The sequence below is a fragment of the Haemaphysalis longicornis genome, unplaced genomic scaffold, assembly GCF_048455015.1.
Source record: "Haemaphysalis longicornis isolate Haplotype H1 unplaced genomic scaffold, Haemaphysalis longicornis Haplotype H1 scaffold_11, whole genome shotgun sequence".
Classification (NCBI taxonomy): Eukaryota; Metazoa; Arthropoda; class Arachnida; order Ixodida; family Ixodidae; genus Haemaphysalis; species Haemaphysalis longicornis.
In genome coordinates this window covers 119353194-119370943 of record NW_027526214.1, presented here as the reverse complement: position 1 = coordinate 119370943, position 17750 = coordinate 119353194, and positions in this window count along the sequence as shown.

The window sequence follows — 17750 nt, the reverse complement described above, 5'->3', positions numbered from 1 at the left end:
CTCGATACACACTACATAACGACGTACAAGAATACACACGTAGGGGAAACTCTGTGGAACAAAATACCAACGTCGACCTCATTTTCGCAACGCGAGCTCTCCTTCTACGATGAAAACACACTCAAGGATATATGAGCAGCGACCATGCAATACTACGCCTCACTGTCTCCGCATCTCCAAAACGAATCAAGTGGAAATCTGTTCGTATCAACGATTAGCATAAATATCGACAACAGCGCAGCAACCCCCCTTTCACAGACGTACATGCCTCGACACAGCAACTTATGGATGCTCTTGATAAGCATAGCAAGGTTCTTGCCACGAACGAGGTCACTCCTCACATAGATGCACACCTGTCACACTGTTGCGAAGCCCGTGGTTGTCTCCTCAAGCGGTGGACTCGCTGCAAACAAACCGTAGACTCCATGCCCGAATCAATCGACCTAAGGAACACATTCAACAATACTCTAATAACCTCCGCTGGGAACACTTGAATACCATGTGTGATGAACTTTAAAACACCCTGAGCACTAGCAAGACGTGGCGTATACTCAAAGCTTTAGTAAATCCCGACTCCACAAAGATTATGACCACCGAGAAGATATTCGCCTCACCAGTCAACACAAAGACACAGCCACTCTACTAGCCCCCATGAAAAAACTTTATGTCCCTTCTTTGTGTAAACCTAGGTATTGTGAATATAATGGCTCTCCAAGCCCGGAAGTTGACGAGGTATTCACCTTGGCTGAGCTTCTTATCGCTTTCCGTAAGTGCAAAAGCACCAAATCTCCTGGGCCCGATTGGGTAACTACTGCCCTACTTCGGAATATGTCAGATGGTGACCAACAACATCTCTTGCATGCCGTCAACCTCGTTTGGACAGGACAAATACCACTCTGTGACTTATGGAAGAAGGGCCACAGGATCTTTATCCCAAAGCCTTAATCTCCTTCCCATAACACTGACCTCTCACGTTGGCAACGTTATGAAGCGCATGGCCCTGAATCGCCTTCAGCAACATCTACAGAAAACACAAGCACTACCTCAGTCTATGATTGGATGTCGCTCACAGCTATCTCCTCAGGACTCACTGCTTGGCAAATACGAGGACGTACTTCAGTCTCCCAGCTCAGCCCAGCTAAAAGCCATCCTCGCTATAGACACAATGAAGGCATTTGACTATGTGGATCACGAAGCTATGCTCTCAGAACTCGCAGATACAAATTGCGCCTCGAACAGGTACCGTTACGTCCGGGACTTCCTTCAATCCCGTACCCCGACAATACAAATTGGCGAACACAAGCTTGACGCAGTACCTCACACTGAGAGAGACATTGCTCAGGGCGCGGTCCTCTCTCTTACATTATTTAACCTCGCCATGCTGCGTACCCACCGCGCCCTACAATTTTTTCCCGAAATTCAGTACTCTCTGTATGCCGACAATGTTACTATATGGATCAAATGCGGCAGCTTGGGAGTTATTCAAGACACCCTTCAACCGCCCTCAGAGCTGTTGATCAAGCAGCTCAGACTATCGGTCTAGCTTGCTCGGCCGAGAAAACTTCATTGCTCCTTGTGCACTCCCGTCATTTGAACCCACCTCAACTTACCCGTCATCATCACAACAGCATCCGCCCACAAAAAACTTTGAACGTTCTTGCCCTTCACATGCCATCTGATGGAGGAGGAGGTTTGGCCGTGCAACACGTTCTCCGTCAGGCCGAACCCATCCCTAACATGATGCGCCGTGTCACTACACGCTCGAGGCGACTCACGAAAAGGATCTTCTTCAACTCCGCGATGCTCTTATCATCTCCCGCAATCATTATCAAGCGCCGCACGTCGTCCTATCGCACACCTTGGAAGGGAAGCTTGACGCTCTTATCCGCAAAGCGACAAAAATATCTCCGGGTCTTCCAATTACCACTAGCACCACCCGACTTGCGCAACATGGTGCTCTCCCGGCGGTTTCCGATGTAATTAACATTCGTCGCCGCCACCGACGTCAACGCCTCCCCGAAACTGAAACAGGTCTTCATAGCTCACGCACATTGGGATACCCGCCCTGTCCTGCCCGACCTCAAACAACTCCTCTAGACAGCGAAATCCCCCAACATATTACCGTAGCACCTATTCCCCGCCACATGGAGAAGGAACGCAATCCCAAACATCGTTTTATTCGTGCCACATCCTACGCCAAGAAAGTAAACCGTGATACCAACAGCCGCCACTTATTCACAGATGCCATTTGAAGACAACTTCGGTGCAGTCACCTTCATCACTTCAAGGGGTACTCTCTACTCCATCATTCTACGCTGCACCTCCCCAGAAGAAGCCGAACTTGTCGCCATCGCTTTTGCCGCTACTAACAACACATCGCCCGTCCGCACGACCAATATTTACACCGATTCCAAGTCAGCATGCTACCACCTGGCTCAGGGTCTCGCCTTTCCCTCCTCACTGTCCCTCTTCAACAACGTCAAAGAGCCTTTTCACGTGCACAGGATCCTTGGTCACGCAGGCGTTGCAGGGAACAAACGCGCTCATCAGCTTCCCCAAGAAGCTCTCCTCCGGGCCCCTGTTGAAGCTCGCCACACAAATTTATTTATTTTTTTATTTATTTAACGATACTGCAGACCAGTATTTTGGCCCTGGCAGGAGGGGCTACACAGTATACTTACGATATAATGAAGATTAGTAACAACAATCAAGACAACACGAAGACTATAGCAACGTTTAACCATCAAAATTTACAATGTGAGACTCAAGCTCTTTCATAACATCAGCAGATTCAAAAATGTCTCGTGGCAAGGAATTCCATTCAGACAAAGTTCGGGGGAAAAATGTGGACTTGTGACTGTCAGTTCTGGCGAAAATTGGCGATAATGAGTATTCATTGTTATGTCTAGTTGTCCGTGAAGTTAAAGGTTTTATACAATTAGGAAGTAATAATTTAGTTTCCCTACAAGTAAGTTTGAAGAAACCCAAGGCGACTAACTTTCCGGCGAGCCTCGAGAATCTATACGTTTTACTTCGGCATCAACAAGGGTGGCGAATCATGCCTTCTATATTTACCAAAAATAAATCTCATTGCTTTTCGTTGAACTCTTTGAAGCTGCATAACATCCTTCTTAAAATGGGGATCCCATACTTCAGCAGCATACTCCAGTTTTGACCGAACGCATGTATTGTAGGCTAACATCTTAGTACTAAGTGGAGCATTTTTAAGTTTTATTTTAAGCAACCATTGCTCGCGCAGGGATGATGAAGAAATATCCAATATATGCTCTGACCAAGTCAGCTTCCTTGTAAGAGTCACACCTAGGTACTTATATTGGGAAATTGGAAACTTCTAATACTGGCAGTTGATGTAGTATATAAGGAAAAGAACTAGGACATTTTTTCCCTGTGACCCGTAAAAGTACAGTTTTCTCTGAATTCAGCGCCATACCCCAACGCATACACCAATCATCAATGACCAAGAGAGTTTTTTGCAACTGGAAAGGATCATTTGTGGATGATATTTCTTTAAAAAAAGCACCCACATTCATCAGCAAACATACTTATGGATACATCATGAGGCACTACATCCACCAAAACATTTACACAAAGCAGAAACAGCCGCGGACCTAAAACACTCCCCCGTGGAACGCCCATCGTAACAGAAAGTGCACTAGAGGAACAATGATCAATTTCTACAACCTGTTTTCTATCGGCTAAATACGAGGCAATCCACGGAATTATGTACAAACGTAACCCTATTCACTCTAATTTATACAATAGTTTTCCATGAGGCACTCTATCGAAGGCTTTCGATAAGTCTAAAAACAGAACGTCAATTTGACCGGTCTGATCAAGTACACTCTATATCTCGTGTACCGTCGAAATAAGCTGCGTGGTTGCAGATAGGCCCCTTCGAAAGCCGTGCTGATGGTGGGAGAAAATATTGTTTTAGTAACGAAATCCTGAATAAACGTCACGACTACATGTTCCAAACGCTTGCACCAGGAACTAGTTACAAAGACAGGACGGGAATTTTTAGGAAGTAGCCAGTCACCGGATGTATGGACGGGCGCCACGCGGGCTATTCGCCAGTCAGCTGGAACATCACCAGAAGTTATTGAGAAGTTAAACAATGCGGTCAAAAAAATGAGATTTGTTGTGTGTAACGTCTTAAAAAGGAATTTGACAGTCCGTCAGGGCCAGTGGACTTCTTATTATCTAGCTTCAACAACATTGCCAGAACCCCCTCACTAGTTATATTAAACTCGTTTTCAGATACAGGAGAAACATTCGGCAGGTTATATTCGTCATGTATTGAAAAAAAAAACAGATTGAAAGTACTGAATAAACGTGCCTGCAATAAAAGTGGGGTCATCCAGAATTTTATCTCCAACCCATACTTTTTTAATCTCCTTCTTACTCTGGCTGAGATAGCGCCAGAACTTTCTAGGGTCCTGTTTAATGAATTCTGCAATAGTGTTTCTGAACAAAATTGTTTCTCGCTTGCTTACCTTAACTTTGCAGATCAAGCTTTAGCGCCATAAATTGTGGAGTGAACGTTTTGTTCTTCTTTGTCATGCTCATAATCTTTCTTTTGGCCTGTATTATACACCGATTATTCTGGGGTTTTTTACGGTGCTTTTGCAGTCTTTTGGATGGAATGAAATGTTTAATGCAGAAATTAACTACAGAATTAAACTTCTGCCACAAACGACGTTGTTGGTGGTAACAACAAGATGCTCTTCTAAATAATCAATTACAGCTGCGTCATCGGCTCTATTATAGTCTTTTACTGTAGTTGCAGGAATTTTTTTCTTTTTGCATCTCGGTATATATAGATCAGCGGAAGTAAATTAGGCTTTGGTCAGAAATCTCGTGTTCAACCGGCACTGTTCCCGAGCTGAATTTCTCGGAAATAAATAGGAGATCCAAAATTGCATTCCCGGGGGTGTAATCTCTCACAATCTGATAAAGATTAAATGTAAACATTATATCAACTAGAGCACCAGCCGCTACAGAATACCCACATTGCATATTATTCCAATCAATCAATTGCAAGTTAAAATCTCCTGTTATAATTAGGTGTTTGTCCCGGACTTTTAGCAGGTGGTCGTATAGCCTACTCAAAAACAAGTCATCAGCATTCGGAGGTCACTAAACAGCACAGACGAAAAACGTGTCTCCCTGCACCGACACCCTTAAAAGCAGACTTTCATGATCAAAGACTTAGTCAGCAACCGTAACTTCTATATTATCTTTAGTTATCACCGCAACGCAACCCCCGCAGGAACCCCTATCGCGTCTGTAGAGCCTGTAGCCAGGCGGCACGACTTTGTCGTCACTAATTTGATCATGAAGCCAAGTTTCAGTTATAACACGTATTTGTTGTACAGTTTGTCCCTTTCCCTGATAAGCTTCAGAATTTCATGTGTCACCCAGGGCTTTTATGCTTTCTTAGACGGTGTATATGTTTTACGAGGGAAAGAATCATAGTAAACGTCAGCAATCTTCGTCATAAAGATGTTGTAAGCTACTTAAGGGTTTTCTTCGTGGAGAACATCGTTCCAAGTTAAATGTGTTGTCGAAACAGAGATAAGGCATCAAGGTTGATACATCGGTATGCTGAATGGTGCAAATTTTGTGTTGGCTTAACAGATTGTTCAATTGATATGAAAATATGTAAGTGATCACTAATCGCGTATGCAATTACACCGAGTTTCACGCTACGGACATCGAAATGAGTAATAAAAAGATGGAGAAACGTCTCGGCATTTGCAGTAATTCTAGTGGGCGAGGCTATTGCGTTATGGCAGAAATGAAGGTTTACAATGGTTACAAGCTCATTCCGTGGGCTATTCTCGCTTAGGGGGTTAGTGTAGAGATCACCACCTAACATTACCTGGTAATTGTGAGTTAACAAACTGAATAAAAGAGTGCAAAAAGCAAATTAATTTAGAACCATCACTACCTGGCGGACGGTAACAGGTAGAGATATTATGTGAACCAGATTTTACAGTAACTATTTCATAGTCAGGTGTAAAAGAGGAATAGTCAAGCAACAGTGCACACTAACTTTCATTGGATATCATCATACACATACCGCCTCCGCGTTTACCCATCCGGTTCATGTAGTAAGATTTGTACTGCGGAATGGTGAAAACGTCACAACTAGATTCTAACCATGGTTAAGTAAACATTACGACATGAAAGATCATGTCTACCTCGTGAAAAAAGGATTCATGAATATTGCATTTATTTTCACCTGACTGTAAGTTAACATGGACGCGGCATAGGCTGATTCGTGGTATAACGCTTCACATCTAATATATTTTTTTGGTTCTTTATGAGAGGGGACATGAGGAACAGGAAATAAAGAAAGGTTACCAGGCATGATTGTACTGTGCGCGCAAATGGGCATGTGACTAGTTATTGTTAGTGTCGGTAGGCACATTTTCCTAATAATAAATGTTTGCAGGCGTACATCTTCAGCCGCGACAGTCCTAGAAAATTTTTGATGAAAAACTAAAAAGGCTTTTACCAAGCCAGTCACTACTGACGATAGGGGAGAATTTTGAATCACTAGGCAAATTATCATTTCTAACAGACAAAGAGGCAGGAGCCATCCGAAAAATACCGCAAAGAAACGCAAAACCAGAGTATTGTGTTCAACGAAACGAAGCACAAATTTTCTTGTGCTGCGACGTAACGTTGCGATGTAGTAGTAAAGTCATTAAAAGCGCTGGCTGGTTACTGAAATATTTTTTGAGGTCATGCTCATGACGTATGATTAGTGTAATATAGTCGTCGGATTTCTTTGCGTTTATTTTTCCACCGCGGGTCCAGACGTATTTCCAGCCAGTTGCCTTCTTCTTAACTAAAGTCATTCCAGGAAATTGTTCGAGGATGGGACAAAGGTGATCATTTACGTAGTCCGGCGAGCTTGAAGATTTCGCAAAAAGTTTATTCTAATCGCATTTTTCCTGCCTTCTAGATGAGGCATGCCTTTTTTGACGTTTTGCAAGCTGTATCAGAATGGGATTGGGTTTCGCCTTGGAGGCAGCCCGATGACAGGATTAATTGTCTTCTGGCGTCACGGGCACGTCAGCGAGTGCTCCAAGTTTGCAAACAATTTTGTCACATTCTCTTTCGCATTTTCCTCGATTTCTTTATTTTCGAGGTATTTGTTGCGGGAATACTGCTCCGACAGCAGCAAGCGCCACTCGGATTCAGCCAGCATCTTCTACATGACGCCTAGCAAGGAATAAAGTTCATTGTTTTGCTCCTTGATGTTACGTTGTCTGCTACAGTGGTTTCGCATTTGTTTTCAAGTTCCTCAAACAACCCGTTAAAGCGTTCAATGCTATGCGCTTCGTCACAAAAATCCGTTTGAAATTTCCGCATCTCAGCACGTAAGTCCCGTTCTACTGTCTGTCTCACATTTTTTATTTCAAGGCGCAATCGGTCCCTAAGCTGGTTAATCCGCTGTAGCATAGTAGGTCCCATGATTGACAACGTGACACAATCAATCAGAGCAAGGCAGCAGCAGCAGCAGAGAGAAGTAAACGTGTAAAGTGAAGTATTCAAGCTAACCTGCAATGTAAAAGAACACGGTGAGATACGCACTCCTGCACTGCCACTGCTTCCAAAACGATCATCGCACGTCAGGCAGGTCCTTATGCACGGGAGGTAGTCATTGCTGGCGCCCCTTAGGATGCCCAAGACCCGAAGCTCCAGCTTCCGGCGCGCCGCATTAGCAGCGTGGAAGTTTCCAGGCGATGATTTCCCGGCTTTTGCGGCAGCATGTTTCGTGTCATGAGTAAAGGACAATCCCCGCAACAACGCCGAAGAAGATCGAGGAAGTGCAGGAGGAAGAGGAGAGATACAGGCAGGTGCGGCAGGAAGACCCCGGGGTTCGGAAACAGCCAGGGGTGCCGCGACCCAAGCTACCGACGTCGCCACACAAGCCTGGGCGGGAGGGGGCCGACGACACTTCGGCTCCGATCTCCCGACGTTCCGCCAACCCACGTCTTGGCGGCTCCAGCGGCGACGGGCGTGCGTGTGGGGTCAGAGGCGCTGTATCGTCGTCTTGTGCTACGACGGCTCCGACAACAGCAACGTCCACGTCATCCGGAATCTCAGCCGGGCTTCACTAGTCGCACAACCTCACAACGACACCATGCGGGCACCAGCTCTTCGCGGCCACGCTTCGATTTCCTTACGTCCATACCCGTGAAGTACGTAAGCCTCGGCGCTAGTGTAACAGTGTTCTAGGACATTCTCGAGCTTGTAAGGCAGTGGTAGCTTAGGACATGTGTATATTCCATTCTAGAGAGTTCGATAGTCTTTTTGTGTGTGTGGTTTTCTTAACTAGGTTTTGTTTGCTTCGAGCTTTGCTGCGTCATAAATGTGTTTTGTTAAGCTTGCCATTGTTTCCCGTTTCCTTCTTCTCTGCTGGTCGAGACGCGTGACATTAATATTTGGTGAGCCTGCCAGGATTCTTGGCATACCAACTGCCAGGATAGGCCCAGTGTCACGTGTCTCGCCAACCTAGAGGAATGGATTGGGAAAAAGTTCTATCGTTAGTTCAAACGCTCGGGTTGAACAAAGAGAAGGCATTTCGAATAATTGAAGAAGGGAGTCAGATACAGCAGAAAAAGTTTGAGGGAGAAGAAAGAGAATTGGAAGAACAGATACAACAGGCAGATACAACAGGCCTGCCAGGCGAGATCCTGGCAGGCTCGCCAAATAATAATGTCACGCGTCTCGACCAGCAGAGACGAAGGAAACGGGAAACAAGGGCAGGCTTAACAAAACACATTTATGACGCAGCAAAGATCGAAGCAAACAAAACTGAGTTTAGAAAACCACACACACGAAAAGACAAAGACTATCGAACTCTCGAAAATAGAATATACATATGTCTGTCATGAGCAACCCTCCAGAAGTGGTATGTTCCTAAATCCCAGAGGAGTATGTTGCAAACAAAAACTATGAAGCGTGCTGACATTCAAATGAACAAGTAGACGAGAAGAAGAAAACGAGGCAAGCGTTGAGAGAAGGAGGAAGACGAGAAGCCCAGGCTACGCTCCTGCAGCCGGCCCCAGCGTGATCGGGGCCTGACGACGCCTCAGGCCTACCGACTGGAGTTCCAGGCGACGATCCTGGAGGGAGACCACGAGGCAATGCTCCATCGGTGGCTTCAGGTTACTACTTAAGCTACCAGGCTGGGACGCTCGGGCTACGCTGCGACACATCACAACTAGGGCTACGCTCCCCTGGCTGTTGGCGGCGACGGCTGGGCCCACTCCCTGCACGCCTCTATGAGAAATGACAGTTTCCGTGATTCCTACACCAACAGGAGGACATCTCCTGTAACGTGAGACGACAGCATCCTTCACGACTTTTAGGCAGACTCGAACTGGGAGAATACTTCTTGGACTGTTTACGTACTTGTCGAGTGCTGCGAAAGATAGTCCTTGTCAATTAAACGGTTTTTCTTTTATCCTGTCCGCTTGATGAATTGACGTGACAATGTCCTAAGCTACCACTGCCTTACAAGCTCGAGAATGTCCTAGAAGACTGTTACACTAGCGCCGAGGCCTACGTACTTCACGGGTGTGGACGTAAGGAAATCGAAGTGTGGTCGCGAAGAGCTCGTGCTCGCATGGTGTCGTTGTGATGTGCGACTAGCGTAGCCCGGCTGGGATTCCGGAGGACGTGGACGTTGCCGTTGTCGGAGCCGTCGTAGCACAAGACGACGATACAGCGCCGCTGACCGCACACGCGTGCCCGTCGCCGCTAGATCCGCCAAGACGTGGGTTGGCGGAACGTCGGGAGATCGGAGCCGAAGCGTCGTCGGCCCGCTCCCGCCCAGGCTTGTGTGGCGACGTCGGTAGCTTGGGTCGCGGCACCCCTTGGCTGTTTCGGAACCCAGGGTTTTCCGGCCGCACCTGCCTCTATCTCTGTTCTCCCTCCTCCACTTCCTCGATCTTCTTCGGCGTTATTGTGGGGATTGTCTTTTACTCATGACATTCCGTCAGCGAAGCAGATTTCAGGCAACGATTTACCTGGCGCTCATGCCACTGATATGTAAATGTGGTGCAGTGTAACAGAACACGGTGAGGTGCACGCCACTGCTCTGCCACTGCTGCCAAGAACTGATGGTAATTGGAAATTAGGTTGAAAGTTGTTCGACATTGACATCATTGAGCATTTAGATGCAAAGCATCTCTTTCTCGGGGCTATGTCCGGCGTCCGTCCCTTATCCGCACCTCTCCCCCTACACTACATAAAAAAGAAATAGTTAGCGGCGCCCGGATTTGATTCCACGACTCTCTGGCCACAACGGGAGGTACGCGGTGCTCTTCCCACTACGCCACAAAACCGACACAGGAGCAAATGCTACGAACGCGCCTTATGTCCTTGACTCATTCAAACTACGCCAAGAAGCTACTGATACAACGAAGGCGCGCGAAGCTGAACGTCAACGGAAACGACGAACTGAAAACTTTAGAGGAGGATGTTGAATTTCCCGTGGGAAAGCTGCGGCGGGAAGCACCATGCGCCTTGGAGCTCAGAGAAGAGGACGAAGAAGGCGGGCAGCGGGGTGGGAGCGTGTGCACACAATAAAAAAAGACGAGAACCAGGAGGTGTTCAATCAGGTAACGCCGGTGTCGGTCTCCCTTGTTGTTGCGCCGTCCACAACCCCACTGCGTATGCGCGTCTATCCTCCATTCCCCTCTCTTCCAGCTGTATAAAAGCAGGGGCGCGCGCTGCGCTCCGTTCAGTCTACTCCGAGACACCACCTCCGTCGGTTCTGCTGAGGTGTGGAACCTACACGGAACCCCCATTCTTTGCATCACCCCATAGTTCCCTTCGGGGAGATGGTGTAACTTTTTTACTGTTCCTGTACGTCGTCTGTACCTTCGACAAAAAATGGCACATTTAAATTGCACGTTGGTACGCCGTCAGCTAAACAAAATTGCGTTAAAGACGAATATACACTTCTTTGCACCCACGATCCTCTGAACGGCCCTTAAGGTGCGAAATATTTTCCTCAAACCCTTTATTTTCCCCACACTTTATGCTACTCTCTCCTAGCAATACGAAAAGAGCTGAAGATTTATTTATAGGATTGGCTCATTGGTTTTTAAAACAGATGCGCAAATACCAGGAAAAGCTTACGTTCAACACAAACTGAAAAGGGGATTTGTTAGTTGGATTGGCACTTGGTTTTGAAGTAATGACAAAATATTATGATATAACTTTATTACGACCTTAAAACTTTGCAATCAGCTGCTACCTACTCCGTGTTGCCGCTGTGGACAAGGAGTGTGCAATGAAGAAATACATTTTCATAAAACAACTGTTTTTCTCTCGTACCAGGTCCCATACAATACAATACCGGAACAGCAGGACCAAGCAGGCTCTCCTAGGCCTCGAAGGTCCTTCTAAAGATAGCACTTGGCAGAGCCGCAGACGTAGCCACATCTGAAGTGGTGGCTGTTGTAACCTTTAACAGGCTTATGGCCCATTATGCTGTGTTAGTCGATAATACACCGGTGCTACGAATCGTATCAAAATACTCGATGGTGTTTCAAGAATGTGTGCGTGTCAGGGCCATGGTTTTGCTCTTTGTAACAGGCTTATTCTCAAAAAGCAGACCGTTTAAATATTTTGAACCTCAGTTATACTTACCACCCCACATATATGGAATTATTTGCTTGATGCAAGCGCATAGATTAGAATAACGATCTTGGCAAGGCTTTGTTAGTAAGTGTTTCTAGCCGCACAGACAAGTTACACCTAATAAAACGACACTTGCTACCATACACCAATGACACCTACAACCGGCACACAGGCGTCAACCTGGCCAGGTTATAGATCTGTCGCACATCTGTAGCACACTGCCGCCTACTCGCTGTATCTCTGAGAGCATTGTGAAGCAGGTGTAGAGACGGCCTAGTCGTGAGCCGCATCCTCGTTTAACGCAAGGCACTAGACGCAGGTCGACAGAAACGATTCCCACAACTTTACAGACAACACATTCACTTAAACCGATCACACTTCCTGGGTGACAAACCGATGACTCATAATACGCAATTTTAACTTACGTAAGACAAATCCTATTTGTACACCTAATTTCATACTATACATAATCACAAACCTGGCCATTTACACTAGCCATCCCCCTTGCCTTCGTACCTTTTTTACAATTATGTTTACCTAAATGCTTTTTATACATTTCGCCATTGTTGTTTACACAAAAAAAAACAAATATTTGGCGCACTTTGCACATAGCCAGCTTTGCGCAGTAAAAATAAAATCCTCATCATTTTTAGCAGAAAATGACTTGCCTAAACAAGTCATTCTTACACACGCGGCAAAAACTGCCTGGACGTTCGCTTCATTGTCTGGGGCTAAGTAAATATACCGAACCTTATTGCGTTTGATGGCAGCTGGCGCCATAACAAAGAATTTAAACATACTGCGCTAAAAGCTAGCGTGGATTTTACGTTAGGTGCTCGGCATGCCTAATAACGAAGCTTGCCCTGGCTGCAAATGTGTCAGTTCAAACAACCGCATTGTAGGGTTTAGCTCAGTCGCGCAACTACCATTTCTGTGACCAGCAAGGCTACACACCACGAAGAAGTATTTAAAATTATACCGCGCACATTCAAACCAGCCAAATGTTTTCCCAATCCAGGGGCGGTGCATTTTTCAGTACAATACTTACAGTGTGTTTAACGTATGTAAGGAAGGCAGCTGTGCATATTGGGGCAGCCATACCAAATCAGTTACTTTTTGTTTCGTGGTCACCTTTGGGTGCCCGCCAAAATACACAGCCATAAAACTTAATAAATGTGCAGTACTTCAAAGGAGGGGGACGTTTACGCCAGGGGGTGCGTGGCGCATGCGAAGTAGGAACATTTGCTGGCTGCTAATATGCAGTTTCAGGCGGCTTCGTTTTGCTGTCGGCGGTTTCGTTTTGCTGTCCCTTTATCGCTACTGGCCGGTTTTTGTGCCCTCGAAGGTTTTGAGCATGTGGAGGCATCGGTCAGCAACGAATAACCAAAAATACACAGACTGCAAGTAAAATTGACAATTCATTTTACGTGGTGAACCTATTTGGTAACAAATTTGCACTGACTAATATTGCTGCAAAAAGAACGACGGATTTCTATTTTGCTGTAGACTACTTTATGAACCGCATTTGTTGCACCCGAGGTCTATGTGCGCGCAATGGCCGGTGACGGAATCCCAAAGAGCCAAAATTATTCATACTTCCTGTTAAAAAGAGGCAAACTTGCAAGAAGAGGCTCATGGTGCATTCCTATTAGGAAAACGTGCACTGGGCGTTAAGGGTGCGAAAAAGGTGGGGGCTTTGAATTCTGAAGCGCAATAGCGATGCCTGCTGTTTTTTTTCCTCTGACATTTTAGGGCACAATTTATTTGTTTATTAGGTACCGCTGACCATCATTGGGTCCAAGCAGAGAGCCAGAAGAATTGAAAGGGCAAGAACAAATAAAAAAGTATGCCAACAACAAGGAATTTGTAGACTGGGTACGTCAGTACAGTCCAGTATTGTACGCCGAAAAAAAAGATTTTTTGAATGTGTCAGTAGCAAAATAAGGGGTGAAAGCCTTTGGTTTTTGGTGTCTAGTGTGTCTTGTTGATAACGCAGACACAAACAAATTTGGGCCTGTATACAGTTCCGCTTTGCTGACAAGAAAGACGTCAAGGCGGAAGAGCTTTATTGGGTATTCAAGGGTTGATAAATTGTTTGTCAGCCATAACTCTGAAAGAGAATCGCTGAGTGAGAATTTGAAATAAAAAAAACTGAAGGTTTACATTAAATTTTACTCGGTTTACGGATGTTGTGAATAGTCTACGGGTCCCAAACTAAAAAGGCATATTGAGGCTATGACCAAATGAAAATACAGAAGCCAAGGAGTTTCTACTTGGCAGCAGAATTTTTATTTTGTGTATTAAAAGCCTAGGTTAAGGAATGCTGACAAGGAAACCTTGTTATGTGAAATTCTAGCAGAGATAACCGGTTACTGTGACACCGAGGAAATCATGACTGCTGGCTGGATTCTACCGCGATGTTTCAAAACTATATTGGTTGTCGTACGGCATTTTATTTCGTGCTTTGTGAAGATAGAATGTTTTCTCTGCGTTTAATACCGTTCCCCACTCATTGCATTATGCAAGCATGTTAGTAATATTAGCATTAGGTTCGAACTGATAATCAGAACATGAAATGTCATGAAATATGAACACGAAATATCAAAGGGGCGTGGAACTGGCGACGCTATGGCGCAGCCCTTCACGCATTTTCTACTGTTTATGCAGGCTATTTGCTGGATTGCAACTTCGACGCACTCACCCATTGAAAAAGGCGACGACGGGATCTTCCAAAGCTACTCAATAAAACTGACACTATCAGACGGATGGAGCGCGACATGCCCAGCAGCTGATTTCGACAGATACTCGCTTCCAGTCTGCGAACAGTGGTGTGATCTAGCGGCAGCACTCGGCGACTACACCCTACAAAAGGCTTAGGGGGCAGTGACCAGTTGGGGCGTGGAACCGGTGACGCTATGGCGCAGCCCTTCACGCATTTTCTAGTGTTTACGCAGGTTACTAACGCCATTTCCTGCGAAAAGAAGTTTGTTCTAATTTTGCCGGTTCCACCCAAAGTGCTGTTGAATTGTGTCACGTCGGACTCTCTGCGCCGGTCTTGTAGACAGCGTAATTTTCGCTTGATGAGGCGGTTCGCGTTTTATTTTTTATTGCTCTTGTTGTGTGCCGACGTAGAGTGGAATCCAGGAATGGACACACCAACGCTGTAAAAGATTTTGGATGGGCAAGAGGTTATGAAGGCTAAGCTCGACAGCATCGAGAGAAATCAGGCAGCTCAAAAAGCCGCTCTTGAGCAACTCTCCCGTCACATTTCTTCGTTAGAAAACAGGGTTACTACTTTAGCTTATCTGGAATCGGTTGTAGCTGAGTGTAAAGTAGCATGTGATGAGCAGAAACATAGCGTGCAGAACCTTCTGGCGAAGGTTGACGACCTCGAAAACCGCAGCAGGCGTTGCAGCCTGAGCTTTTATGGTGTACCAGAAGTCTTATCTGAAAGCCACCCAGTTGATGGGCCAGAACGTAAGGGTCCTGCATCTTGGTCAGTGGCGGAACAGCACATTGTTGACATATGTACTGGTAAACTTGGTATTACGCCAAAGACTATACAAGGAGCGCACAGACTCGGGAAGTTTAGGCCCGGTAAAATTCGCCCGCTTCTTGCCAAATTTGCGTCCCTCAAAGAAAAACAGGAAATTTTACTGAATGCCAAGAAGTTAAGACGGACTGATATTAGCCAATCTGAAGATTTTTCGCAGGAAGTGCGCAGTAAACGGTGCCACCTTTGTGAGTTTGCTAAATCCCATAGAAATGATGATACCAAGGTTAACTTAAGGAAATGCACTCTTCACTTGTACAAGGTGAAGTATGTCTATGATGACGGCACAAACCAAGTAGTGCAAAGCAATTGACATTCTGAAAGTTCGCCGGCTATCATTTCCTTCCTCGTGGTAAATTGCTGCAATATCAAGAATAAAATTGACGAATTTAACACCCTTGTAGACGCGACAGAGCCATCAGTAATTATAAGTACATATTCGTGGCTCGATGACAATATTTAGAGCAGGGAACTGTTCCCACAGCACTTTACATGCTATCGAAAAGATAGGAACAAACACGGAGTTCATATTTTAGTAGATGAAAGCATCGCATCCTTCGCAATTGATAGCCGGAATTCCTGCGAGGCGGTATGGTGCCAACTCCGAATTCGAAACGGTAAAACCTTATCTGTGTGTTCGTTTTACCGCCCCTTCAGCCTCTGCCGATGTATTGCAAGAACTAGGCCACAAGATTGAAACCATTCGAACAGGCTACATTGCTATAGCTGGAATAAATATGGAAATAGTAAATGTTGTTAACCTGCTTACACTTACTCAGGCAGTTATCGAACCAAGTAGAGGGAACTATGTTCTTGGTTTATGTTTTTACAAATGCCCCAGATCTAATGCAGTCCACACGGTTTATACGGGAATTATAGATCACCAAGCGGTTATTTGGGATATAAACTTGGATTACCTAAAAATTAACAATACTGGAAATCGGCCTGTCTACAATTATGAAAAAGCGAATATTACTAAAATAAATTGCGCCCTTGAGTCATTCTTTGTTGTTTTTGAAACGCTTGCTGAATGTTGTTCTGCACAGAAGCTTTGGTCGACTTTCAACAAAAAAATCTGGATCTTTGTGATCCTTACGTCCCAGCTTGGTGGCTGACCAAAAGCAAAAATAAAAGCAGACCATGGTTTTCTAAAACTGAGCGGCATGATAAAAAAAAATTAGGTTTACTGAACGTTTAACCGCGCTCCTACATCAGCAAACTTTGATAACCTAAAGAAAATAACAAGTGATGTGAAAAGTTAGCCTACGTGGATTCTTTTCATAACAAAATTCAGAAAAATCCTAAGAAAATTTGGAAATACGCAGAGGAATCTAAAGGAAACGGTTTCAATACCCCTCTTGTTGTAGGTAATTCTGTTGTTCACGAAGACAAGGAAAAAGCCGAATTCTTTCACTCTTATTTTAAGTATGTGTTTTACTTAAAATACAAACACTGTACAAACACGACTAGAAACAGAAGAGTGGCATTTAGTGAGCGAGGTGCCTGACATGAACGACATTTTTTTCAATACAAATGGTATAGAAGCGTTACTTCAGGTCCTGAGCACTTCTAAAGCTACTAGACCAGATGGTTTGCCAAATGCTTTAATAAAACCTTGCGCGCATACATTGTCGAATACTTAAAACTAATTTTCACAAAATCACTTGAACAATGCTTACTGCCCGAGGACTGGAAAATAGCATCTGTGCTACCAATTCACAACTCAGGACCCCGAAGCGTCGTCTCAAATTACCGCCCAGTTTTATTGACCAGCGTCTGTTGCAAAATTCTTGAGCATGTTAGCCACACAGCAGTAATTAAACATATCAATGGCCATTCCCAGTTGAACCCTTACCAACATGGATTCCGCAGAGGCTACTCAACCGTTATGCAGTTAACAGAGTTTTCTCATGATGTTGCGAAGGCATTAGATAATCGAACAGATGTTGGCTGTACTTTTTGGATTTAAAAAAAAACACTTCGATCTGGTCCCTCACGCTTTGCTGCTACAAAAACGGTCTGAATATAATAAGAATGTTCAAACCATCAACTGGGTGTCCGAGTACCTAAGGTCAAGATGACAGTACGTTCTTGTGAACTGTAAAGAGTCTGATTTTGTTGAGGTGACATCGCGGGTTCCTCATCGGTCAGTGTTGGGGCCTTTACTTTTTTTTTGCTTTATAGAAACGATATTGTCACTATGCCAAAGATGACGCAGTGGTCTTGAAGGAAAACTAGTTTATTGGAGGGAACTTGTGCTCCCCTAACAACTCAAAGAATACAAAGGCGGCGAAGCGGGCGAAGCAGCAGTCAGCAAGGTGACGTATACGCAAGCGAGCGTCGGGGTTCGAATGCCCCGGCGTCTGCTCTGCAGGCTATTATCTTTCGGCGCAAGTGTTTCTGGAACCGTCGATCATTGTAGATCAGAACAGAATAGAACAGAACATTGTAGATCACAGAAGATTATTCTGGGCTAGCGAAGTTAGGACGAAACAGTGTGCTTATC